This window comes from Sardina pilchardus, chromosome 17 (genome assembly GCF_963854185.1).
Source record: "Sardina pilchardus chromosome 17, fSarPil1.1, whole genome shotgun sequence".
Taxonomy (NCBI): Eukaryota; Metazoa; Chordata; class Actinopteri; order Clupeiformes; family Clupeidae; genus Sardina; species Sardina pilchardus.
In genome coordinates, this window is record NC_085010.1 from 16,282,159 (window position 1) to 16,309,465 (window position 27,307).

A 27,307-nucleotide genomic window follows, 5' to 3' on the forward strand; every position below is an offset into this window, starting at 1 on the left:
TTTGAACAAAGTGTTTTCCCAATGATACCAGGGGATTTTGTTTTTGCACAAAGTGTCTAATGTAAGAAAATGTGTGTAGTGTTTCGCAAAAAGTGTTTTGCAGAATTGCAAACAATGTGCAAAGCAGAGAATGTGTTTAAGCTATGGTTACACTGTGTGTAAAGTATAATACAGGTTGAGGTTGAGGTATTGAGGCTTTGGTGTAAGCATTTGATTTTAGTGTGTAAGCAATAGGCAAAACATTTAATATGTGACATTTTTGCAAATTATGTGGGCCAGGATTGTTAACATTAGTTAACACCCCTTCAATACACGCCCCATAATCACATCCCAGTTCTCCAGTTCCAAATTCACATTCTGAATAGAATTGAGTTCTGGATACGTCAGACTAGTATGAATGCCTACTGTAGCACTAGTGTGCTAATGTAATGGGAGCTGATTTACTATATTTATCTCTTTGTCTCTGTCTCTTCTTTAGGTGCTGTGAGGTTGGTGAATGGAGTCAGTCGATGCTCTGGGAGAGTGGAAGTTTATCATGCTGGACAGTGGGGCACCGTGTGTGATGATGAGTGGGATGTGGCTGATGCTGCAGTGGTGTGTAGAGAGGTGGGCTGTGGTGATACTGTAAATGCTCTGAGAGAAGCTCACTTTGGAGAGGGATCAGGGAGAATCTGGATGGATCGTGTGAGGTGTAAGGGATCAGAGTCCACACTGAAGGACTGTGGCCACCGGGGGTGGGGTAGAAACTTCTGCGGACATGATGAAGATGCTGGAGTCATCTGTTCAGGTAAGTAGCATAACCATAACATGTTGATGTTCTACCCACAGCATTGGGGTATTTTGAATAGTCATCTACTTGATGGTAGAACATACTGTAACATAAACTAGATCATGCAATTTCGAGAAATTACCAGTGCATGAAAATGCAAAACAACAGTCTAAAGCAGCCAGATTGCAGAAACAGGATCAATCGCCGACATTTCGGTGTCAAACACTCATTTGCATCCTAGGCAATACAGAATTTAAAGTTTGAAATACTGAACTATTCCTTTAAGAGAGCCAGATTGTATGCTTACAGTTTTTGTCTATTGCTTACACACGTTTTGCAGCATTTGGCTCATTATGTCAAAACTCTACACAGCTATATAAGACATATTGTAGCACTTGGGGATAAGCAACTCACATCTATGCCAAAATGAAACACTGCAATCATGGCGGATTAACAATTGGGAGCCCTTTCACACAAAGTGAAACTGAAAGTGCAAGAGTGAGGATATTACTGCGCCACACAATATAGTTATCCCTCTTACCTTCTTAGAGATGCACCACATTTTATTTTGTCCCACCATACTTGGCCGTGTGACTACTTTTTTATCGTCTGTCCAGTACAAGTTTACAGTCAGTAGGCTATTTGTGTTGGATTTGTCATTTAATTCTGATTGGTTAAGCACTTTTTTTGTAACTATTGGCTATTTTTGCAAAACTCTACACACAAATAGCAAAACCTTTCACCAAATTATCAAAACATTGTAGTTCTCTTGCAAAAGCGAACACAGCTTGACAACACACACAATGGGCAAAACTCCACAATTCTCTTGCAAAATGACACTTTACCCTCAAAACAATGTAATTTCTCCTCGAAATGCTCTTTTGTTCTCAAGAGACACACACAAACCATCATATATCAAGACATTTATAAGGACCAGTTGAACACTGATGTGCTCAGTGTAAAACACTGTGATGAATTGAAAACACTTCTTCTCCATTCATTATATTGCCTTTTTTTGTTCAGTGTTACACTACAAACAGTACTACAAACAGTAGATAAGCTGATACAGTAAGTTGATAATGCTTACCCTATCAATATTTTGAAATGTCTCATTGTTTTCTATTATTTTTCTTTGTATTTGCCGTAATGTTATGCTGTTTTTTGTAGGACAATGCTCATGATTTCAGTTTCCTGTTCTGGAGACAGAAGCCCTTGTTTTGGTAATCTTTCGGCAGCCAAACAAATAGTAAAATACTGTAAACTGTGTAGGAATACAAAGTAGGATTACTTTCGCCATACTTGTTTCATACTTGAAACATACTTTATTTTTACAGTCCTACAGAACAGCCCACAGGCAATACTGTACTTCTGTGCTACTGTGCTCATTGAGCTGTATACTGTCCGGTACTGTACTGTATTGATACGCAGCACTGCAATGTTCTAGTGGCTCGTATCTCATCAGAGATTACGGTCCTTGGCCTCTCCGTCCTCCTCCTCTTACTCTCACTCCTCTGGCTCTGCCTCTGCCTGTACTACTATACTGTAATACTAAAGCTCTGATTGCTAATTGTAAGACTGTGTGACAGGAGTTTGCCCATCTGATGAGTCAGTGTGCATGGTAGGGCAGTTGGCTTTAGAATTTGAATGGCAGTGTGTTCTTTGTGAAAACAAGATATTTTCTTCATGAAAATTGTGTCTAATGCACAGAATTGTGTGTAGTGTTTTGAAAACAGTGTGTTATAGAACTGCAATTTGAGTGTAAAGCAGAAATTGTGCTTATAGTTCAGCAGAATCGGTTCAGGAGGTTGGTGCATGAGCTACATATTATGAGAATTGTGTCTCAAGTACCAGAAATTGTGTGTAAACAATTGAGAAAAACTGTAACTCTTCGCACCTTTGTAAAAATGATGTTTCTGTATCAATCAATACACAAGCCATCATCTACTAAGCACACATTGTGTCAACTACACACTGATGGTATGAATACAAGACACATCTGGCTTTTGCTTTCTCTGTGCACAAGGTAGGCTACAGTATGTCAGTTTGAGGTCATACTTTTGTCATAGTTCTGTAAACATATAGGAATCCAAACTTCATTATTGGTGTTCACACTCATCAAAACAAATACAAAGTCAAAACACAAAATAGTAATTTCACTGAGACAAAAAAAAAAAAGAAAAATCTGTCTACATCATGACATCTCTCTGGGTACGGCCACAAAATTTCATCTACAGTACATTGCATGCAATGTCCTCCTGTCCAAGGCATCGGGCTCCTTGTCCTTGTCGTCCTCTCCCTCTCGCTCCTTCACCTCCACGTCCTCTTCCTAGGCCTCCTCTAATTCTCACTCTTCCTGCTCCTTCCATTGTACTCCACACGGATATCTTACCTGTGCCTTACAGTTTTTCACAGTTGCTCAAACACTAAACCCCATTCTCTGAATCAAATTCTCAAATGCCTGAACACATTTATTGAATTATTCCCTTTTTTGTCAAAACCATAGACTACTTTCACCCACTTTCACCCATTTTACCAAACTCATTAACCCTTTTTGCAAAACTGTGAACACATTGTGCATTCTGATGCACTTCTTAATTATATTGATAACCAAACAATGCAGAAGTTGAACACAATTAGTGCACAGTTGTCTCCATTTGAACACTTCCACTCAAAATTGATAACACTTCTGTCTAATGATATGACAACCAATATAAGTCAGTTCAGAGTTGACAGAGACGCAGGGGACAACAAGTGTGTGTTACAATATAAGTGGGGTACAAGGAAGAGGAGGGTGCAGGTAGGAGGAAGAGGATGAAGAGAAAGACAGAGTCCCAAGAGTTGCACTACTGTAAATGATGATATTTGGGCAACAATCATTGACCATATTCTGGTTCATGGAATGCCAATGAGAGAAGCAGGACTTCATGGTCCAACCCAACATCAGTGGTTTCTCTGTGGCGTCAATAATCCAAAGATTCAGACTACAGAAGAGAAATAGCGTAAATGTCCATTATCATACAGTACAGTAATCACTGAACATCCACTGTTACACACTTAGCCTACTACCCTTTGAGCTCAACTCTGAGAGAGTGAAAGAGCTGAGTTATCAGTATGTCCAAGTAAGTCTAAATTTAGGCACAATACAATATTGCAGTATTGCATACTTACAGTACTATCAGAGTCTGTGGCATCACAGTACAAATCATATTCAGTACAGTATTGGCCTGTCTTTCTGTTCACTTATTGATTTATATCTTCATATAGGCTAGAGGATATGAGTAGAGAGTGATATAAGTCCTTATTCTTTATTTTCATTGTGATATTTTATTTTTCAAATTAGAATTACAGTTTTTCACAGTTGCTCAAACACTAAACCCCATTCTCTGAATCAAATTCTCAAATGCCTGAACACATTTATTGAATTATTCCCTTTTTTGGCAAAACCATAGACTACTTTCACCCACTTTCACCCATTTTACCAAACTCATTAACCCTTTTTGCAAAACTGTGAACACATTGTGCATTCTGATGCACTTCTTAATTATACTGATAACCAAACAATGCAGAAGTTGAACACAATTAGTGCACAGTTGTCTCCATTTGAACACTACCACTCAAAATTGATAACACTTCTGTCTAATGATGTGACAACCAATATAAGTCAGTTCAGAGTTGACAGAGACGCAGGGGACAACAAGTGTGTGTTACAGTAGAAGTGGGGTACAAGGAAGAGGAGGGTGCAGGTAGGAGGAAGAGGATGAAGAGAAAGACAGAGAGTCCCAAGAGTTGCAACACTGTAAATGATGATTACATACTTACAGTACTATCAGAGTCTGTGGCATCACAGTACAAATCATATTCAGTACAGTATTGGTCTTTCTGTTCACTTACAAAACTATTGATTTATATCTTCATATAGGCTAGAGGATATGAGTAGAGAGTGATATAAGTCCTTATTCTTTATTTTCATTGTGATATTTGATTTTTCAAATTAGAATGAATACAATTCCTCCAGGAGCCATAAACCCTGCCCTGAAAACTGTGTCTTCTATTGTTTGGTGTAATGTCTTATCACTGCTCTGCAGGAGTGTACTTTTGCCTGATGTGTTCAATGATTTGAGACCATTAGTTAGTTTTGAGCAAAGTTAAAAGTGTTTTGAGGTGATTGTTCAGTTTTGCAACAAGATTCAAGGGTTTCGAGAATGTAGTTTGAGTTGTGAGTTTTGTGTTCACAGTTTTGAGAAAACGGTAAAGAGTTCTGAAAAAGGTGTTCTAGCAATTGTGAAAAACTGTAATACAATTCCTCCAGGAGCCATAAACCCTGCCCTGAAAACTGTGTCTTCCATTGTTTGGTGTATTGTCTTATCACTGCTCTGCAGGAGTGTAATTTTGCCTGATGTGTTCAATGATTTGAGACCATTAGTTCGTTTTGAGCAAAGTTAAAAGTGTTTTGAGGTGATTGTTCAGTTTTGCAACAAAATTGAAGGGTTTCGAGAATGTAGTTTGAGAAATGAGTTTTGTGTTCACAGTTTTGAGAAAAAGGTAAAGAGATCTGAAAAAGGTGTTCTAGCAATTGTGAAAAACTGTATTTACACTGCTTAGGCTGGTTGCAAAGTGAGCTAATGATCTAAAACAGTTTTCACATGTGAAAATGTGCCAGACAGTTGGCAAAATAGTGTTAATGATAGCCATACATGTGTATGATTTTGCTAGGAGTGTGTTGGAAACTTGATAAAAGAGTGTTGTGCAGTGAATTGTGCCTACAGTTTTGCAAAGTGTGTGTTACAATCAGGGCTGTACACTGCGAGCAGGTCGTCGCATTTGCGCGTAAATATATATTAGTGCGAATATAAAATTTAAAATGCTCGCACACGTGCGAGTACTGATTTCAACCCTTTCATTCGCATTTTGCTCCTAAAATGAATCCACACCAAGTGGATGAAAGTATAGTACAATTTTCGCGCATCTAATTTCAGAGTTGACAACCCTTACGCACCTGGCTAGACACTCATGCTTTCAGCATCAACTTCGCAAGAAATGTCACTCCAAATCCAGTCTTCTTTTTTCTTCAATCTGTTCGTATTAATTACAGTAGTTGGTGACTATGCGATTAGGCCGGTGAAACGGTAAAAATGCTATAAATGATAAATAATGTTGACTGTAACAATTACCATGTTCATTTCAAATAGGCTATTATTATCACGGTTGATATAGCTAAACATGGTGTGGAAACCGTGCGTTAAATTCCTCCCAGCTTCACCCAAGCCTGCATTTGACATAGGCCTGGTAGACTTCTATGAAACAAAGATGGTATCCTGATTCAGTTGTCTAAATGATGTATAACCATGCACGGTTCGGTGTAGGCTACATCTGCTTTAAAAAGGCGGAACACATTCATCGCAAATATGCGCTGTATCATATAGCCACTCTGCGTCTTTTTATGGCTACATTCACATTAAATCCATTCCACTAACGTTATCAGGAGGAGAATACCGTAACGTTTTATTTTCAGCACTGGTTGTCACTCATTGGATAGCCTATAACATATAAAGGCCACCAGACTCCAAGACAAGTCATGGTAGAGTAAGTTAAGCACCCAGCCAACTAAAGATGACCAAGAAAAAAGTGAACGGACAACTCATAATGCCATGCTACGGTGGCTATACCTACATGTAAATCATAGAAGTTCACATTGCTGGACACTCATCTTTTCTATTACACCGGAAATATTTGTCTTTCCCGTTATAAGTATTTTGAATTTTTGAATATATAACATTCATGTTATTGAATGAAAACATGTAGGCTATCCTTGAACTATGCGTTTATATTTTCCTAAAACCGAATGAAATCTAATTATGTCCACGTAGGCTACGGTACTGCTTAAAGTGACAGGCACTCAATTAGACACACCACCCCTGTAATATCATTAAAGACAAGTGTTAGTGTAATCAATATGAAGTATTCAAATTACTTTGAATTTTAAGCTTTAAGTAATTATGCAGAACCTTTAATGCTATGAATTGTTAACAAAATGTATACAAATTCTGAATTCAAAATATGAAATAGAAACCAGACAACCCATTTTCTGTGTGTGTGCAGGGTTTGAGCAGAAACTAGGATTGCCACTGCTGTGAATGATCTGTATCCTGCTTAAGGCAATAAGGTTTTCAAGGAAATTTCATAGTGCTCCTAAATTTTTTTCTGTGCTCCTACATTTTTTCATTTAGGAGCACCTATGCTCCTAGTGAAAAAGCTAAGCGTACAGCCCTGGTTACAATATTGCAAACTGAGTTCAAAGCAGTGTTTGTGCTTTTAGTTTTGCAAACTCAGTGAGTGGTTTTGCTATATGTGTTAATAGTTTTAGAAATTGTGCTACAAGAATCACGATTAGTGCTTTAGCATTCAGAAAAAACTGTAAATGTGTAAGCAATCAAGATAATGCAGTAGCCTATGTGAATAAACAAATCAAAATCCAACTTGGCGCGACTGAGCAGCAGCGGTGGACTGTTCACATCTGAAGCACTTTTGAAAGGCTCAAACAAGGAAGTATAGAACTCTACTCTGAACACCTCTAATATTGCACCATTTTTAAAATATGACAGTGTGTGAAGTGATAGGGTCATTTAAATCTACTCATGCATTACTATACTACATTCACTCATACCAATGAATTACAGGAGTGAAACTGGTGGGCCCTACTCACTGCTCTGGGAGAGTGGAGCTGCTTCATAAGGAGACCAGACATACTGTGTGCAGTACCACATTTGACCAGCAGGATGCAGAGGTTGTGTGTCGAGAACTGGACTGTGGGGCTCCTGTAGAGGTGCTGGGAGCAGCTGCATTTGGAGAGGGGGAGGGCCAGGTGTGGTCAGAGGAGATCCAGTGTGGAGGCAACGAGACTCAGATTCACCTCTGCCCAACATCTCCTACACCCTCACATAACTGCTCCCACAAGCACGATGTTGGATTAGTTTGTAAAGGTAATCTAAGAATGAAAATCCCATTTTACCATTTATGTTATTATTGTTTATCAGTATTATTGTTCAGTGACCCAGTCAATGATGAGATATGTCATGAGTGTCTTCTCAATCTCACAGATGCAGTGAGGTTGGTGAATGGAGGCAGTCAATGCTCTGGGAGAGTGGAGGTTTATCATGCAGGAGAGTGGGGCAACGTATGTGATGAAAATTGGAATATGACTGATGCTGCAGTGGTGTGTAGAGAGCTGGACTGTGGTGATGCTGTAGAAGCTGTTGGTGGGGCTCACTTTGGACGAGGATCAGGGAGAATCTGGATGGAGGAAGTGAGCTGTGAGGGATCAGAGTCAACACTGAAGAACTGTGGCCACCAGAGGTGGGAGAACTATCCTAGATGGCTTCCTTATTACATGAGGACGAAGTACAACTGCTTTTATCATTATAGAGATGCTGGAGTCATCTGTTCAGGTAAGCAACCACACTGTAAAAAATCTTTAGTCAAGCCAACTTAAAGATGTAAGGCAACAAGCTGCCAAAGGATTTTGAGTAAATCAACATTTTATGTTGATTTTACTTTATTTAACATGTTCAGTCCATTCATTGTTGTGAAGTTGAAATAAATTATCATTCTAATTAAATCATCAAATGGTAACTACCAACAACAGGCACAGGCACACACACACACACACACACACACACACACACACACACACACACACACACACACACACGCACACACACACACACAAACACACACACACACACTGTAATAAAATAGCTACATAGAGGGACATTCATCATTTACATTTGTACAGTAGTTTTTTGTTCGCTGTTCAGATCACTTTTTTATTGGTTGTTCAGTTAGTGAGCATTTGGGGGCTAGTATCAGGTCAGTCAGTTATATATACTATATTTCTGTTCTAAGAGTGTGTGTCTGTGCCCATGTATAGTGTGATAGTGTGTTTGTGTGTGTGTACAGTATGTGTCTGTGTCTATCTGTGTGTGTGTGTGTGTGTGTGTGTGTGTGTGTGTGTGTGTGTGTGTGCGCACGCATGCGTGCGTGATTTGTGACAATCCGGGACGTCATCCTTGTATGTAACATGGTGTTTGTGCATTTTGACATTGTAAACATTCTTGAGGAAGAGTGAAGAGCAGTTTTCAGTAGAGCTAGATACTCTTATTTATTGGCTACATTTTGGTATCGCCCCTGTCCCTTGGTGCCCTACGCATATGTGTGGGATGCGCATGGTGGGGGTGGCGGCACTGTGCAGTCTATACAATGTTGAAAAATGTCCTATTGTGTCTTACCTACAGTATACTGTATCTGCCCTGAGGTGTGGTTCTCGATCCTATCCTGTGTGACAACCCATCTCTGGGCCTGGTTACGTTAGCGCACCTAACTGCAAACGCTCCTCTATGCCCTTCCCTCACTCGTGCTCATTCCAAGTCTGCTGGACAGAGTGCAGACAGAGGGCCACTCAATGATACTTATTGCCCCACACTGGGCGACCCTAACCTGGATGTAGGACCTCAGATTAACACTGTAGGCCTACAGCCAGCTGATGTGAAGGGACCTCCTGACTGGTGCAGAGCTGCTAACTACTGGACTACCCCCTCAGTGAAACTATTCAGAGTGCAAGAGCCATCTACATGGTCTCTCTACTCTTTGAAGTGGCAGGTGTTTGCTTACTGACCCACCAGTGTCACAAGAGCTTCAACTGACTATGGAGCTTGTCGGCAATGCCAACAGATTGCCCCACACTGGGCGACCCTAACCTGGATGTAGGACCTCAGATTAACACTGTACAGCCAGTATTGGCAGCTGCTGATGTGAAGGGACCTCCTGACACAGGTGCAAAGCTTGATATGACACCGCAGGCCCTAGGACTGGCGGTTAACGGCATGGTCCCTGAATGGGTACGACTGCTGAGTACAGGACAACCCCCCTCAGTCATTGAAACTATTCAGAGTGCAAGAGTGGCGTCTACACATTCTCTCTACTCTATGACAGGCAGGTGTTTGCTGACTGATCCACCAGTGTCACAAGAGCTTCAACTGACTATGGAGCTTGTCGGCAATGCCAACAGCTTGGTGGACCACAGAAGCCACACTGTCAGCTGCACTGACCATTTCACATCATTATCACCATGCCTGCATCTGCCTTGCGTGTTACCACTGCTCTACCAAAATGTGCCCCATAGTAGCCTGGATGCTTAGAGCCTGTGTGTCACAGGCTAGTGGTGCTGTTTCCACCTCTTTATCACAATCTACCCCAGAGAGACCACTGTACCTTTCAAGCATGCACGGATACCAAAGCTATTTAAAATGTTTCTTTTAGTTAATTAACAATTAAAAAGGCTTCAGTCAGTCAGTTGAGGGTCTGGGGTTATGTGACGCAGTGTAGGCTACCACACCCACTCCGGTCATTGTATATCTGGATCTCCACCTGGCTGGTCATCAACGGTTACAGCAGGCCAGGTCGTGGTCCAGTCTCTCACCCTGGGCAGCAGTGGCTGCCTAAAAAGACAGGTGAAAAGGGTTTAGCGGAGTGTCCACAATGGAAATAATTTCAATGAATCTAGTAGCAGTCTTGTAAATAGTGACCCTGCATGATGTGACTAGTCTGTGACTCAACAACTCTAGCTGCGTTTCCATTACTAATATGCGCAAAAACTTTGTCGATGGCCCCGGCAGTGGCGCTACTGGCTGGGGCACCTGCACCGTACGCTGGCGACCCGGGTTCGATTCCCGCCCCGTGGTCCTTTCCAGATCCCACCCCGACTCTCTCCCACTCACTTCCTGTCATTCTCTCTACTGTCCTGTCCAAATAAAGGAATAAAAAGCCCAAAAAATAATCTTAAAAAAAAAAAAAAGACTGTACTGACACTGTAGGCCTAGTGTTTCAAAACTCTTTTCCAAATTTGTGCAATCAAAACTCTTTTCCAAGTCTTTCAGTGTAAGGAGGGCAGAAGACATCCCAAAAGGAACGCAATGTATTTAAGGTGTTCAGATCTTTTTCAGACATCTTGGAGACATACAGTATGTGTGCTGACTGGATATCTGTTTGATCTGAAATAAGCCAAAAGAGAAACTGATTTGAGATCAAAGACTGGAGACGGGAAGTGAAAAGTAATGGAAAATTAGATATACTGTAGGCCACTCAACTGGCTGTGGAATGGTTATCATGTTTTTTGTTGGTGTTTAGACGTCACATAATTTCTAAGCAATAGCAATAAGCCTTGTCTTAGAAACTGTTGAAAACTTCACAACAAACTAACAAGAGATTGTTTCAAGTACAAATTATTTCCACACAGAACACAGAGTTATCAGGCTAGTGAACGGTTCCGATCAGTGTTCTGGAAGAGTGGAGGTGGAACATGGGATCACTTGGGGAACAGTATGCAACACCACATTTGACTGGCAGGACGCAGAGGTTGTGTGTCGACACCTGGACTGTGGGCCTCCTGTAGAGGTTCTGGGAGCAGCTGCATTTGGAGAGGGAAAGGGCCAGGTGTGGTCAGAGGATATCCAGTGTGGAGGCAACGAGACTCAGATTCACCTCTGCCCAACATCCCCTATGAACTACAACTGCTCTCACAATCATGATGTTGGATTGGTTTGTAAAGGTAATCTAAGAGAAAAAGAACAATTATTGTTCAATAATCCAATCTATATTTCAGTGAGCCAGTAAGGGCTGATACATATCTCTATTTTCTCAATCCACAGATTCAGTGAGGTTGGTCGATGGGCCCAGTCGCTGTTCTGGAAGAGTGGAGGTTTATCTTGAGGGAGAGTGGGGCACAGTGTGTGATGCTTATTGGGACCATTTTGATACAGCAGTTGTGTGTAAAGAGGTGGGCTGTGGTGGTGCCGAAGATTCCTTCTCAGATGCCCACTTTGGAGTGGGAGCAGGGAGAGTCTTGATGGCTGAGGTTGGCTGTGAGGGGAAGGAAACCAGCCTAATGTCCTGCTCACATAAGCGATTGGGTGAACACACATGCCAGCCTGAAGACAATGTTGGAGTCACCTGCTCAGGTAAGGTGAACACGTGTCTGCAGTATGATTATGTAGATATTCGTTCCATTATTTAAATGATCAACATTATACTTCATATCTGAGTTTTGATTGCTTAATGCAAAGTTCTTATTATTTCCACACAGAACACAGAGCTCTCAGGCTAGTGAACGGTTCCCACCAGTGTTCTGGGAGAGTGGAGATGGAACATGGGATCACCTGGGGAACAGTGTGCAACGCCACATTTGACCAGCAGGAAGCAGAGGTTGTGTGTCGACAGCTGGGCTGTGGGGCTCCTATAGAGGTTCTGGGAGCAGCTGCATTTGGAGAGGGAGAGGGCCAGGTGTGGTCAGAGGAGATCCAGTGTGAAGGCAACGAGACTCAGATCCACCTCTGCCCAACATCCCCTATGAACCACAAGTGTTCACATGATAAGGATCTAGGGTTAGTTTGTTTTGGTAAGAGCTCAAATCCTTGGACATTAGTGACATTCTTTTCCCCCTCATTTCAAAATGATGTTTTTGTCTTATGTGGTGTGGGGGATAACATGACTTGTCATCAATTAGAGCACAAAAATACATTTAAAGCATTTCTCACCGTGCCCTTTCCAGGATACACTGATGCCAGACTGGCCAATGGCAGTGACTCCTGCTCAGGCCGAGTGGAGCTCAAGTACCTCAGAGAGTGGGGCACAGTGTGTGATGCATCCTGGGATATGAGGGCCTCCAGCGTGCTCTGCCACCAGTTGAAGTGTGGGAGTGCTGTGGCTGTTGTAGGGGCAGAGAGGTTTGGTGAGGGGAGTGGAAGCATCTGGCCTGATGTGTTTGTGTGTGAGGGGAATGAAACTGGCCTCTCAAGATGTAAAATCTCCTCATGGCGTTCAGCTGCATGCTCCCATAGACAGGATGCTGGAGTGATCTGCTCAGGTGAGCTAACGACAACACCATCTCAAAAAATGGTAGTTTATTCATTAATGTATCATAATAAATGCAGAATTCAGGGCAGAAAGTCAGTATGTGGTGGGTTTTTTTACTGTAAAAAATAGAACTTGCCTTTTGTCCTGCCAAATAAGGTTTGTAAAAATATAACTCAAGCAATCAGAAAGACATGATCAAATAGAAAAATCAGTTACTTAAATGATTAATTATATTTAATTATCTGTATCAGTGCAAAAAGCCCAACGTTTACTGTAAGAATCATCAAGAATCAGTCAGTCTTCCCTTAAGTTAACTTGAAACTAAGTAGAAATTGCATTTGCTTATTTTTACGAGTTAAAATCGTCTGATTTTACTTTTTTTTAAAAAAGTCAACCAATTTCACTGATTTCATAGTAATTTCAACTGGACAGTGAAGACTTCAAACATTCAATTTAAATCATCAAATACTAACTAATCTAAGGACTAGTTATTGTAAGTAAAGAGGAGTTTTTAGTTGGTACAACTAATGTAGACTAAAAATGGTCAGTAAGGCACATTTGTTCGTAAAAAGAAAATCTTTTCTCTAAAAAAAGAAAACATTTCACTGTTTGTTGTTTGTACTGTACTGTTTTCGCATTACTGTTTGTGGCTTTTTTTTATGTGCATGACACAGACCAACTGATAAGCAAAATTATTGAATGAGAGATTTTCAGAGTGTTGTCAGGATTTGACAATTGAGGAGAAGACCGTTATTAAAATACTGGGACATTTTAGGGAGTAGACATCCTTTTTCTTGGGTCCAATGCAAAATTGACTGCTTTCTCAATTAGCATTCATCTGGCCCCTTGGTGGTGTCACAAAGTTGGGCACTCACTGAGATGATTTATTTTTACAGTGTAGTGAATCAGACATATAATTTAAAAGCTTTACATCAGAGTATGCACGTTAATGTCAATGTATTATTCATGTTTTGTTGGCTGACAAAAAAAGTTTGATGAGCACATGAAGACTATCTCTGGGGAGAAAATATCAGGAATGGAAAATGTTTAGGTTGCTCAACATAAGTGCATATTATGTAACTCATTGCTTTTAAGTACAGTATTCATGTATCGTAGTAATTTATAGGGGATAACTGTGAACGCATATAAATGGTATACTCAACTAGAGAAGTTTTCCAGGTTCCCTCTCCCAGTACAATGGGACGGTGCGCTTGTCTGGAGAGAGGCGGTGTGAGGGAGCGGTGGAGGTTCACGTCAGTCAGAGGTGGAGAAGAGTTCTGCTGGACTCCTGGAGTCAGTCTGTAGCCTCCATGGTGTGCAGACAGCTGGCCTGCGGTTCTGCTGTTGGGTTCTTTGGTTCTAATGACACAGAGGGTGATGGTTGTGTCTCAGGGATCCATTGTTCTGGACGTGAGACTCATTTGGGAAACTGCAGCTCTCCACAGATACTAAACTGCACTTCTAGCCAGCAGGTGACCGTTGTCTGTTCAGGTGTGTACATAGCAAAATCTACCAGTGATCCAACAGCACAGTTATAGATAAACTTATTTTTCTAGTGTTTTCATGCATCTGCTTTCCCCATATTAGGCCCTCAGCCAATCAGGTTAACAGGATCTGGAGGAGACTGTGCTGGCAGACTGGAGGTTCTCCACAAGGGCTCATGGGGTACTGTGTGTGATGACTCATGGGACATGCAGGATGCCCAGGTCGTGTGCAGACAGCTGCAGTGTGGCACAGCCCTCAGTGCTGAGGTCCCTGCATCCGTTCCCCCAGGAGATCTGCCCATCTGGCTGAGTGAGGTGAACTGCGCTGGAGACGAGACGAGCCTGTGGGAGTGTCCCCCAGCAGAGTGGGGGCGGCACGACTGCTCACACAAAGAGGATGTGCAGGTCATGTGTTCAGGTACAAACAACATTAGGCTGCTCACTGCACTATTTTCACAATGTACACTTCCCTTCAGGTAGCATGCCCATGTGGTGCACACACACACACACACACACACACACACACACACACACACACACACACACTAGCACCCCTCACACATCCACCAACTGTTCTTCTCCCATCCCACGGTGCCCCACACACTAGTGCATCACCCTTCTCATGGGCCCCTCACATAGGGGTCAACCTATCCTGTGGTCCTTCATACAGCTCAAACATTGGGCACGCCTACCAATTTTGATACCACATGTACAGAGAGCAGGGCCTCCAACCCCAGTTTCTGGGGTACTAAACCTGGATCCAGGATACTATGCATCCTGATAAAGTTCCCTTGGCCTTTGGAATTAAAATAGGCCCACATCATCACATACCCTTCACCATAGCTAGAGATTGGCATGGTGTTTTTCCCAGTTAGCCTATTAGCCTGTTTGATTTGCATTGAGCTCAATGAGCATTGTCAAAAGATGATTTTATATACCTCTTTTTAGTCAACTTTAGCATGGGGTCAAATACTTATAGTCTCCCCACTGTATATGGGCAAGCCTAATTTACACTAAGTATCTATGCAAAATTCATTAATAGTTACTACATATCTTGGCAAACCTAATCGATATTGAGCAAAATTAAATAATATTTCCTACATATATGCACTGTAAAATATTACCCTAAAAATACAGCTAAAATCTGACATACAAAATACAGTAAGCAACTGTAAATCTTTAGCATTTTTACGGCAATGTACAGTTTAAAATATTACTGTAAAAATACGGCCAAATTTTGGCAGTATGGTACCGTAATTTCGAAATACAGTAAACGACTGTAAATCTCGTTTCATTTTCATTTTTACGGCAATGTTATAATATTCGTATGATTCATTATTCTGGTGATCATACTTATTCATTTAATTTCTTCCGAATTTTTACAAATACTCACAGTAGAAGACTACAAACCGATTGCACATGTGTGAAATCACCACAGTCTTATGCATTTCAAAATCTGTAGAAGATAACGGCTGGCGAGTAAGAAATGAAAATGCCAATTGCAGAGCAGGTTTGTGTAGTTTCTGTATCAACAAGAAATGCATTCAGGTGTTGCACCAGCGCATTACAATAAAGAAGGACATGTAGACACTAACTACATTTAGACTAGTGGCAGATTCAAACACCTGGCTCCACAGAAAACAAACAAGCCCACCAAGAGTGTTTCGTGCAACTAGTCAATTTAGTTGTTATCTAGACAGACAGACAGACAGACAGACAGACAGACGCGCTGTTGGAGAATTTGGGCCCTATGATCGACAGTAATTCTGGGTCCCCTATATTATTGCTGCGTTTATTACATCTAAGGGGGGTTTTAGGCACCCCGCTTGCACGTCGTGCCTAACAACGCCCCTTAGCTGTTCTAAAATCAGTGCAAATGGCGTCCTCTCGGGGCTTATCGCTTAATTTACTAACTATTTGGGCAAAAGTGATTTATATCTACTAATTGAAATGAAAGTTGATGAGGACTACAGTCCCATTTGTTCCCAGAATGCAACAGTCCCAGTCAGGGATGGAAATTAACTTTTTTGTCCACCTGCCACAGTGGCAGGTAGATTTCAAAATCTACCAGCCACTCAACATTTTTACCAGCCAATATATTCAACCGTTCCATACATTATACTGCCAAGATGTAACGGTATGAAAATGTAACCCCACGGTTATAGTGACCAAAATTATTACGGTGTTTGGTATTATCACGGTATTGTGTTTAATATCTATCTATCTATCTATCTATCTATCTATCTATTAATGCCAGGAACGTCTGTCTGTGTGTCACTCTGTCTGTCTGTGTGTTCCACGCATAACTCTCAAACCGCTCATCCAACTGACCTAAAATTTGACACATGTATTGCTAATGACATGCGTGAGTGCAGTGCAAAGTTTGGTCATGTTCGGACAAAAAATGACAAAGATATCGTTAAATTAAACAAAATACAACTCTGCCGCAATCCCACAATTCTACCTCTCTCTGCACTAGCCACTCCCCCTCACTCTCACTTACTCCAGCATAGAAACAAAAAAGCCCATTTCGCTGACAAACTCCGTGTTCATGGAAATTACGATGTCTCACGTAAACAACGGACCGTTTCAAGATTGTTCATGTTGGATAAACATGCTGAGTCCGACACACATGCACCCATGTTGGTAAGCAGGCTGTTAAAGTCACGTAACGTTGCATATAGGCTACTCATCAACAACCGCGGTTGCCTTGCGCTTCATAGCACTGGCATGGCCATGGCATAGACGGGCCATGCATGCGGTTACTGTAGCTTTAGGCTATCATTTCCCAACAACAGCAAAAACGCACGGGTATGTAATGTGTCTACTGTAATAGCCATTAGCTGCAACTCAAACGCCTTTCCCCTTCACTTTGTTATTACCTTGCAAAGAGTTAAAAGCTCTAACAGCACGGGCCTGCTTCTCACCAATCTAACATGATCTACCTGCATAAACGTCATTGGGCAACACGTTTCTTGGAAAACATTGTTTGCACGGGCACTGCACTAGTGTTAAGAAAGCACTGATAGGCCTACACACGCTGTGTCTATTACATTACACAAATATGGGCAAAACCATTATTGCCTTTTTTTTTTTTTTTTTTTTATTATTTAATTTTTTTCAAACATGCATTGCCCAGGGGCTAAACATACAGAAACATGCCACATGTATAGGAACCATTGAAAACCAAAACCATTATTGCCTTAAGCGGGATACAGATCATTCAGAGCAGTGGCAATCCTAGTCTCTGCTCAACCCTCCACACACACTTGTCTTGTTGCTATTTCATATTTGAATTCATACACTTTATATATTTTGTTAACAATTTATACCATTTTAGGATCTGCATAATAACTCAAAATATTCAGTAATTTGAATACTTCATATTGATTACACTTGTCTTTAATGATATGGGTGGTGTGTACTGTAGGTCTAATTGAGTGCCTGTCACTTTAAGAAGTACGTGAACATAATTAGGTTTCATTCGGTTTTAGTCATGCATAGTTCAAGGATTCATGTTTTCATTAAATATGAATGTTCAAAAAACTAAGAAGGTAAGGAAAAATTTCTGGCGTCATAGAAGTGTCTTGCAATGTTAACTTCTATGATATACTGTAGGTAGGTTACCTTGGTACTGTATGGCATTGTGAGTTGTCCCGTTCACTTTTTCCTTGGTCATGTTTAATTGACTGGGTGCTTAACTTAGGTACCATGACTCGGAGTTATGTCTGTTAAATATATCCAATGTATTTCCTACCTAAACGTATCAACCGGTACCCCCGTAAATACAGTCAGTGGTTGTAGGCTTTCTAGCTAACTGGAGGAGTTGGCTAGGCTTTTATGGCTACTGACGCAATGATGAGAGCCAACATTATAAGGCGCTCCATCCCCGAATATTTGTTGTGATCGTCATGTCCATGTCCATGCTATCTATCGATGTTGAGGATATTGATACAAGGCGTGTGTTCTTATCTCTGTGGCGACTGCTAATATTCTGATGAAATAAACAACTTGAAGTAGAAGTAGTTGCTTACCCGCCACAGTGGCGGGTGTGTTGACATATTTCACCCGCCAGAGCGCAAAACTACACGCATTTGGCGGGTGGCGGGTGGCTAATTTCCATCCCTGGTCCCAGTCAAAATGTTGTATAAAGATATCACATATAAAGCCTTACTGAAACTTAATCTTGAAATAAACTACAGTAAATTGACACTAAAGGCTATACTGTTGTTGACATGTTGTCATGTAATTGCTTATTGGAGTCTGTGACATACGTAGGTGTGCCCTTCCATGCCATTAAGTCATGCATTGGATTAGAGGTGATAGGCTACCTAGCCTAGGAGGGAAGGCTAGAGAAAATGCTATGCAATGCTGAGACTGGATGTAACGCTGTTACTCTTGACTAGTTTGAATAAAGTCTGTGAAGTAAGAAAGTTTTTGTTATGACACTACATAACGGTGTCACAAGCCATCAAGATGATGACCATCCACAACACCTTAATCCTGTACATAGAGCTTAACCCTTTGCAGGCCGCAAATGTAGTTTCCCCAGTACTGAAGACGTGCAGTCTGCAAAGGATTATTGTTTGTGTTAGAGGCAGGAACAAGGAACAAATTTACACACCTAGGTGTACAGTGAAGTAGTTGAGAATATAAACTTTGTTTTTACAATTATTTTTACAATCGAGAGTAAAAAAAATAAACATTATAAACTAACACCTACCCATAATCCCTAACTGCTGTAGTTAGGACCATAATTTACCATTTTTTAAGCTATTGGGTTGACTTCAAACCCAAAGTTGAAACACTGTCAAGATGAAGATTTGCTCTCTGATCTGACATTTTTAGCTGAAGCATTGTTAGTGCAGTAGGTCCTGTCTCAGTCTCAAAATCTGATAACCTGAAGGTTGCGAGTTCAATCCTCACATGGGGTATGATGTTTTTTTTATCAACTGTAGTGAAATGCCATGGTTATTGTGGTTACCTCCCAAAAACATAATAAAACCATGGTTCATCCATGGGATAACTACCCAGATAGCAAAACTGCACAGGGACGGAACTGGGCCACATGTACCACAACATTCGGCACGGATCTTTATAATGGACCTGATCCGGCGTCCAAACGCACATCGGTCCAAAATTGTTTTGGATCTGTTTGACAGATTTGCGGCAGATATGAACTTGCACTCGTCCAGGTTCGTCCCAGATAGCAAAACACACCTACCACGCCATCCGGCACGGATCTGAATAGTGGACCTGATCCGACGTCCAAACGCACATCGGTCCAAAATTGTTTTGGATCCGTTTAACTGATCTGGTGGCAATAAGGGCTGAGACTGCTCCCAACAAACAAGATAACGTCCCGGCGATGATTCAGAGCTTTTTAAAAAACGTATTTTGTCACTGCGACGTAAAAAGAGGAAAAATCGAATTTCACCCAACTACCTGTTCACCGTTCAGCATTTGCGCCATGGAGATTACCCAAGTCAATCTGTCACGAAGCGTGTGGCGTTAGGATACTATTTATGTGAGTGAAACAGCTACCAACGTTGTTAAGCAGTAATTGGCATGCAGTAATGATTTGCAGTTAAGCCTACCGTCTATTATTTCATTTCACACATTTATTTATCTTACCTGTGGGTGCGGCTTGGAGATTGATGATCACGTCCAGATGAATAATAAGTAGATGAGTTAGCTGGATATTTATACCCGGTTAGGTCTAATACTTTCACGACTACGGTGTATTTCCCCCCTAATAAATTACTAAGTCAATGGTCATATCTGGTAATGTCGTTGTTCAAAACATCAGTGGAGTAGGTTAGCCTATAAGCTAAAATATCCCAACCACATTGTTTCAAAATTCAAAACTAATATTTGCAATGCATGCTGGGAAGCAGACAAAGCAAACAAACAAGCAAACAAAGTAGGCCTACACAAAATATAATTAAAGTTATCAGAGAATGTCTAGGTTATATTTTATATCTAAACCATGAGGTTTATAAAGTCATAAAATTGTGATAAGCATCCTTAATTCTTCTGCAAAGTTTTTTATAGTGGTGACCAGTTGGGGATGTTGTGAATGTCTGCTTAAAGTCATATGTGATATGGGACCTGCATTGCAGATCCGTACCACACACAAGAAGCGGACCCGTACCACACATAAGAGGCGGAACCGCATTGCAGATCCGTACGACACACAATAGGGCTCGGGCACACGACTTGCATTCTAGGAATATTGCCGCCATGTTGGTAGCGCACTGAACGTGATGTCCATTCATTCAGATGCAGAAGACAAGAAGCAGAAATATAGTATTAGCTGTGCTGTGCCCGCAAAGTTTTCACGTCATGATCCCGAGCCCTATAAGCGGACCCGTACCACACATAAGAGGCGGAACTGTATTGCAGATCCGTACCACACACAGTAAGCGAACCCGTACAGGTCCGCTTCTTGTGTGTTGTACGGATCTGCAATACGGGTCCGCTTATTGTGTGTGGTACGGGTCTGCTTCTTGTGTGTGGCAGAGCCATAGAGAGAGCAGAGAGAGTTGCGACACGCTTTGATGTCGCCGCCACGCGATCAAAAGTTCCAAAAAACCTGCGCTGAATGGCTGAATTCCTGGAGGGTGGGATGTACTTCTAGATGCTGGAAGGTGTAATAAATTAACTCATTAACTACTGACCAAGAGATTGGCTGTAAATAGTTCCAAAGGTCCTATAACGAGGAAATAGCCTGGAAAAAGCACTGCCATTTTTTCCTACGGAGGTCTATGGGAGTGTCGCCACTCTGTTTTATCTACCGCTCTGTTGTGTGGTATACGGATCTGCAATTCATGGGTTTCATCAGGTCCCTTTCCACAGGTGTATAAAATGAAGCACCTTGATTATCAATTCAGACTGCATGGTGATTGATACACCTGTGCAAAGGGACCTGATGAAACCCATGAATACGGGTCTGCCTCTTGTGTGTGGTACGGGTCTGCTTCTTGTGTGTGGTACGGATCTGCAATACGGGTCCTTTTATTGTGTGTGTGTGGCACGGGTCCTCTTATTCTGTGTTGTACGGATCTGCAATACGGGTCCGCCTCTTGTGTGTGGTACGGGTCCACTTCTTGTGTGTGGTACGGATCTGCAATATGGTTCCGTTTATTGTGTGTGACACGGGTCCGCTTATTCTGTGTTGTACGGATCTGCAACACCGGTCCGCTTATTGTGTGTGGGCCACATCTGGCCCACAGTCAGATACCGTAGGTCCGCTACATACGGATCTAAAGGCTTTCATGCGGATCCGGCCCAAAGGAAATTGCTATCTGGGTATCAAGGGATAACTTCAAAATCCTATGGCAGCTGGTCCCATTTTTTTCAGTGTGAATTATCTGTTGTCCACAGGGTTCATTCGTCTGAAACAAACCACAGACAGTCGTGGGCCATGCAACGGTGTAATAGATGTCTATTACAATGGCACCTGGGGAAACATATGTTTCAATGGCATGAACACAACCACAGGCTCTGTGATTTGCCGTCAGTTAGGCTGTGGAGGACTTAGAGTGACCATTGATGCCACCCCAACTAAAGCCAAGCGACTGAGCCCTCCACGGTGTAGGAAGCACGACACACACCTTGAGCAGTGCAAACCTTTTCAGTGGAGAACAGACTGCAGCACGGTTGCTGATCTAGAGTGTAAAGGTCAATACTGGTATCCTCTAATGTTATGATGTATTGATATTATTCAAATGGTAATCAGTTGCATAGTATGTGGCGTTTAATTTTTATTTTATTTTTACTTCTGATACAGGAACTGAAACAAACCCTCGTATCATACACAAAGAGTCAGTCAAGGAATGTCCTGGTGAGATCAATGCTGTTAGTTTTAACTTTAGAACTGAGTCTGTGTGTGTGTGTGTGTGTGTGTGTGTGTGTGTGTGTGTGTGTGTGTGTGTGTGTGTGTGTGTGTGTGTGTGTGTGTGTGTGTGTGTGTGTGTGTGTGTGTGCGTGTGTGTGTGTGCACACATGTGTGTGTGTGTGTTATGTATTAATAACCTCTCTCCTCTTCCAGTGTCTCCAACACTGAGGCTGGTGGGGGGTTCCACTGACTGCTCAGGGAGGGTGGAGGTGCTCCTGCAGGGAGAGTGGGGGACGGTGTGTGACGACTCCTGGGACAAGAGGGACGCCCAGGTGGTCTGCAGGCAGCTGGGCTGTGGGGAGTCTGTGCATGAAGGGGGGGAGCAGGGCTCATTTGGAAAGGGGAACGGCCCCATCTGGCTGGACGAGGTGAACTGCACAGGCCATGAGCACCACCTGTTGGAGTGCTGCCGTGCCCCTCTGAATCAGAGTGACTGCATCCATAAGGAGGACGCCTGGGTCTTCTGCACAGGTGAGGGAGCGCTCAGATGATGTAACTACCTCAGCAAAGACAACATACTGTACATGAGGTGCAGAGAAAAATACTGAAGACTTCGACTTCAAAACAAAACAATTAAGGGAGCAACTGTGATCATTGATTATACGAGTGATTATACTATGAAATTGTAACTCACTTTTAAGGCCTTGACACACCAACCCGACAGCCGACCATCGGCAGAAAAGCAGTTGGACTGTCTAGTTACCGAGTCTTGTTACCAAGAAGGATTCGCGGAACGAAATTTTAGGACTTCTCTTCAATAAGAAAATATAGATATAATAGAGAGCCAAAGTCACGCCCTTCTACTTCCGGTCCCATGGTGGCTAACGGAAGGGGCGTCACTTCGGCTTTCTATTATATATTATTGAGTGCTATTTTACTGTCATTGCTTGTGTGTGATGCCAATAAAACACTCTCTTTAATCATTTATTTTCACCTTTTAAGCTAGCTAGCTGGCTAGCGTTAGCACAATAAACGAAAAATGAATGGGAACTGTGATGCTAGCTTTACTAGGACTTGCTAGCTAGGACTTTGGGGGCATTCCGTGTCATATCACCCAGTGAAAGAAAAAAATCTGAAAAAATGATCAGGTGTTAATTGACCAAACCTATACATAAATCTTAAAGGAATATTTCGGTACTTTACACTTTAAGTCTGTTTTCTGTATTGCCTAGCATGAAAACGAGTGTTTGAGACCGAAATCTTGACGATTAGCCCGTTTGTGGAATTTGGCAAATTTAGAATGGAGCTCTATATGGCTTTAACATGGCTCGCTTTGTGCATGCTCTATTCTGACCTTGAAACACCCCTAAACGTTAGTTTTTAAAAGTGTGCAGCTCACCGAGTGGTTACTGGTCTTCAACGATCTTCTATAGCAAGTTTAGCAGCGAAATACAGCTTCTGTCATCTGTTATCAGGGATTTTCTAAATCCTGGAAGTACTTTTTCAACCTTGTGTGCCTAATATAACACAACAGAATTTGAATTTCACTGCGAAACTTGCTATAGAAGATTGTTTAAGACCAGTAACCACTCGGTGAGATGCATTTTGAGCTAACGGTTAGTTTAAAGCTATACGAGATGTTTCGAAGGGCTAGGACTCCACCAATCAGATTGGTCATTGAGGCTGACGGGGCGACTCTACTGTACATGTCAAAACTACCGCCAACGGCGACTGACGACGGTACGGGACGCACCAAACAGACTCGAGTCCCCGACTGTGCCCGGCTGTCCGACGACGGCCGATTATTGGATTGGTGTGTCCCAGGCCTTTATAAGACATAAGATGATGTAAAACACCTTCTGCATTTCATGTGGCCATTTTGCTCTCTCCAGAGCCTCCACCATCTCCTCCTCCTCCTCCTCCTTTCACCACCAGCCCTCCTCCAGACACCTCTGGGAGAACCACATGCCCTCCATGTGAGACTGCAGGGCTTCCTGTCTCTCCAGAGGCTGCAGCCACTCTGGGGCTCCTGCTCCTGCTGCTGCTGGGCTCACTGGCGGTGCTGTTGAGGCAGAACAGGGCACTGAGGAGAGGTGCAGCAGCTCTCTCCAAAAGGCAACACATGGAGCTGAATGAAGCTGTCTATGAGGAGCTGGACCACAGACTGACCACAGCCGGTTCCTCCAGAGGTCGTCATAGAGGTGAGAGGCCATCAGCCTGGATATGCGTGCACATCAGACACACAAGCTTTGCTACATGTACCACTGAGGCTAAGTATGCAGATAACCACATAGAAAAAAATCACACACTGAGGACACTAGCAGAATGACTGAATTATTTCTCTGGTCTATAAAAACAAATTATTGAGTTGTGTACTGCTGCCCTACTGTCTTGAATCGACTGCACGACTTTTGTGTTGGTCTGTGTTTTATAATGTCCTTACAGATATGCAAACCAGTACACTGCACAGTTATGTTTGTTTAGCTCATTGAATGTAACACAGCTATTTTCCATCTGGCAGCCCACGTCCAATCTGGAGCTCAGAATTCCGGGTACGAAGACGCGCAGGAGGATGAAAGGAGACCCATCGCAGGTCGGGATATGAGAGGGGGGGCTGCTGGCTTTTTCACGGGCTCCTGTCGATCTCTGATACTGATCTCTCTTTATTTTTGCAGTTGCTGCTCTGAGAGAGCCAACAGTGGAATACCATGACGATGTCACTGCTGATGACAATGAGACCAACCTCGATGACATAATGACAGGTTTGTGGCTGCTCTGATGGGCTAATTTGAAAAATATATATACGGTATTCCTGATCTGTGCTAGTATTAGGGCTACTTCTACTACTGCATATTTTTATTTTTATTTATTACCGTAACTAGTCTACTGTACATGGGTTGGCAACTAAAATTATCATCACATACCCTTCACCACAGCTAGAGATTGGCATGGTGTTTTTCCCAGTTGGCCTATTAGCCAATGAGCATCAAACAGGCTAATAGGCCATCTGGAAAAAACGCCATGCCAATCTCTTGCTATGGTGAAGGGTATGTGATGATGTGGGGCTATTTTAATTCCAACGGCCAATGGAACTTTATCAGGATGCATAATATCCTGGATCAATGAAATAGCTGGCCTAAATAAAAACAATATATTAAAAATCCTCCTGCTCCTATGGGAAATTAACATAGGGGTCAAATACTTATGCCCCTTAGCATATAAGGAAGAACATTTATTTGTTTACGATACATTCTTCAATCACAAAGAAAATTGGTGTTCTTAGCGGTTTGATTTATACTCATTTTTTGAATTAAGGCATTAAGTCAATTGTCAAATGATGATTTTATAATACTCTTTTAGGCAACTTTAGCATGGTATCAAATACATGTTCTCCCCACTGTATATTTCATATGATTATATTATGTACAGTATTGCGTATGTAGGACATGTATTGTTTGTTTCAGGAAAAGCAAAGACAGACGTGCAGCCAGAGGAGTACGATGATGTGGATGACGTCACGAGTGTGGAGAAGTCATCTGAGGTGACTGGTGAGTGAGATCAAGGAGAGGCCGAGGCAGAGTTTGCTCGTCAGTAAAAGGGGAGCAAATTCACGCAATTCACACAAAAAGATCCTACAATAGTTAAAAAACATGCATGTTGTTTGACGGTACCAGTGACATTTTGCACAAGTTATCGCAAACTTTGTGTTGTTGTTTTACATAAATTGTTCATGGTAAAGGTGCTAAGTATTTTTAATGCATTGCGTTTAAAAAAGATAAAATAAATAAAAACAATTGTCCAACCATCTTTCTGCAGACTACATGGAGAACACAGGATATGATGACGTGGGAGACAGTGATGAGGGACCCATATCAGGTAGACAGGTCCTGGATCAGTGGAACTGTTATTCCTTATGCCAGGTGGAACTTAGAGCTCAAATGAGGGTTATACAACAATTAGTTCCTGTCAAACTATTTTATAATTTCTGATTGGATGAGAGGCTTTACACTGTGAGGATATCCATGGACTTCCCCATTCAGACTCCCCCTGTTAGTAATCAGAATTTGCCATTAATTCAAAAAGCGAAAGCCGTGATTTTATCTCACAATTGTTGAGTGAGAAAATTGAGTAAATGGAGCAGGGTGACTTCAATTTAGCTGGATCAGTGGGGCTGATGAAGCCGTGTATAACATGCAGCTGAAATGAGAGATGACATAGAGCCAGTGGCTGGTGGAGGTGGATGATTTAATTAGAGGATTTCTGTCAACAGAGTCTTTGAGAGAAGAGGGGCTAGAGGATTATGATATCACCACTGATGAGAATGCCTCTAAAATGACCAAAGGTGAGTGCATGATCAGCATTTCATGAAGTTACTGTGCCATACCATAGTGAATGATTTTTCGCTAATCTGCTGTACTGTGTTGGATGTTTATCTAATTTAAGCAGTGAAGAAGACAAAGCATGCCAATGAAAAAGAGCAGGAGTATTATGATGACATCATGATAGAAGATGACCTACAAATGACATCAGGTGTTGCAGGGATGATGACAGCAGACCAAGATCAAGAGTATGATGGCATCATCACAGGTGAGTAAAGTAAAACAATAATTGATTTCAGTATTAAACATCAGTAGAATTTATTCTTGATTGGTCAGTGGAGTGAGTGACTACTGTTGTTGTTGCTAGGGATTGATTATGATGATGTGGGGGGCGGAGTCTGAGGAGTGACACATGAAGAGGTCAGCAGAGCAGAGGACTCACATCAGCTGTGGTGGACTGGAGCTCTGAGATCATTGTTGAGATGCCTTATATATTTGATAGCTTATGACAAAAAGTATGTGCAAAGCTTATTTTTACAATTGATATTTTGTAGGTGTTATAATGCCATTTATATTCCAAAAATGTATTTTTTTCTAATTCTGTGATTTGTAGGCCATCTACTTTTGTGTTATTGGCATTTATATTTGCTGTAAACTTTAGATTAAAAAAAGCAGTGTTACTTAAAACATGTTACTGTGAATCAATGAACAAATGTACTGATGCATTTGGGAGCTGAGACATCCATGTTATTATTAACAGAGCAGTAGTATGCCAACACTGTCTCCTTTCTGAGGCATTGTTGTAACAAGCTCTTATGAGCAAGAACATATCTATGCACACAGCCTCCCATCACCATGCTACAGTAACATTTGATTAGGGATTGATGATGAGTCTGAGGAGTAACACATGAAGAGGCCAGCTGAGCAGGGGACTCATCAGCTGTGGTGGACTGGAGGTCTGAGCCTATTGTTGAGATGCCTTATATAT

At 41.9% G+C, this 27,307-nt stretch overlaps 1 pseudogene; it reads left to right on the forward strand.

The window, feature by feature from the left end:
• Window positions 1–675: 675 nt before the first annotated feature.
• On the forward strand, window positions 676–27,263 carry LOC134061735 (scavenger receptor cysteine-rich type 1 protein M130-like; annotated as a pseudogene).
• Window positions 27,264–27,307: the final 44 nt, after the last annotated feature.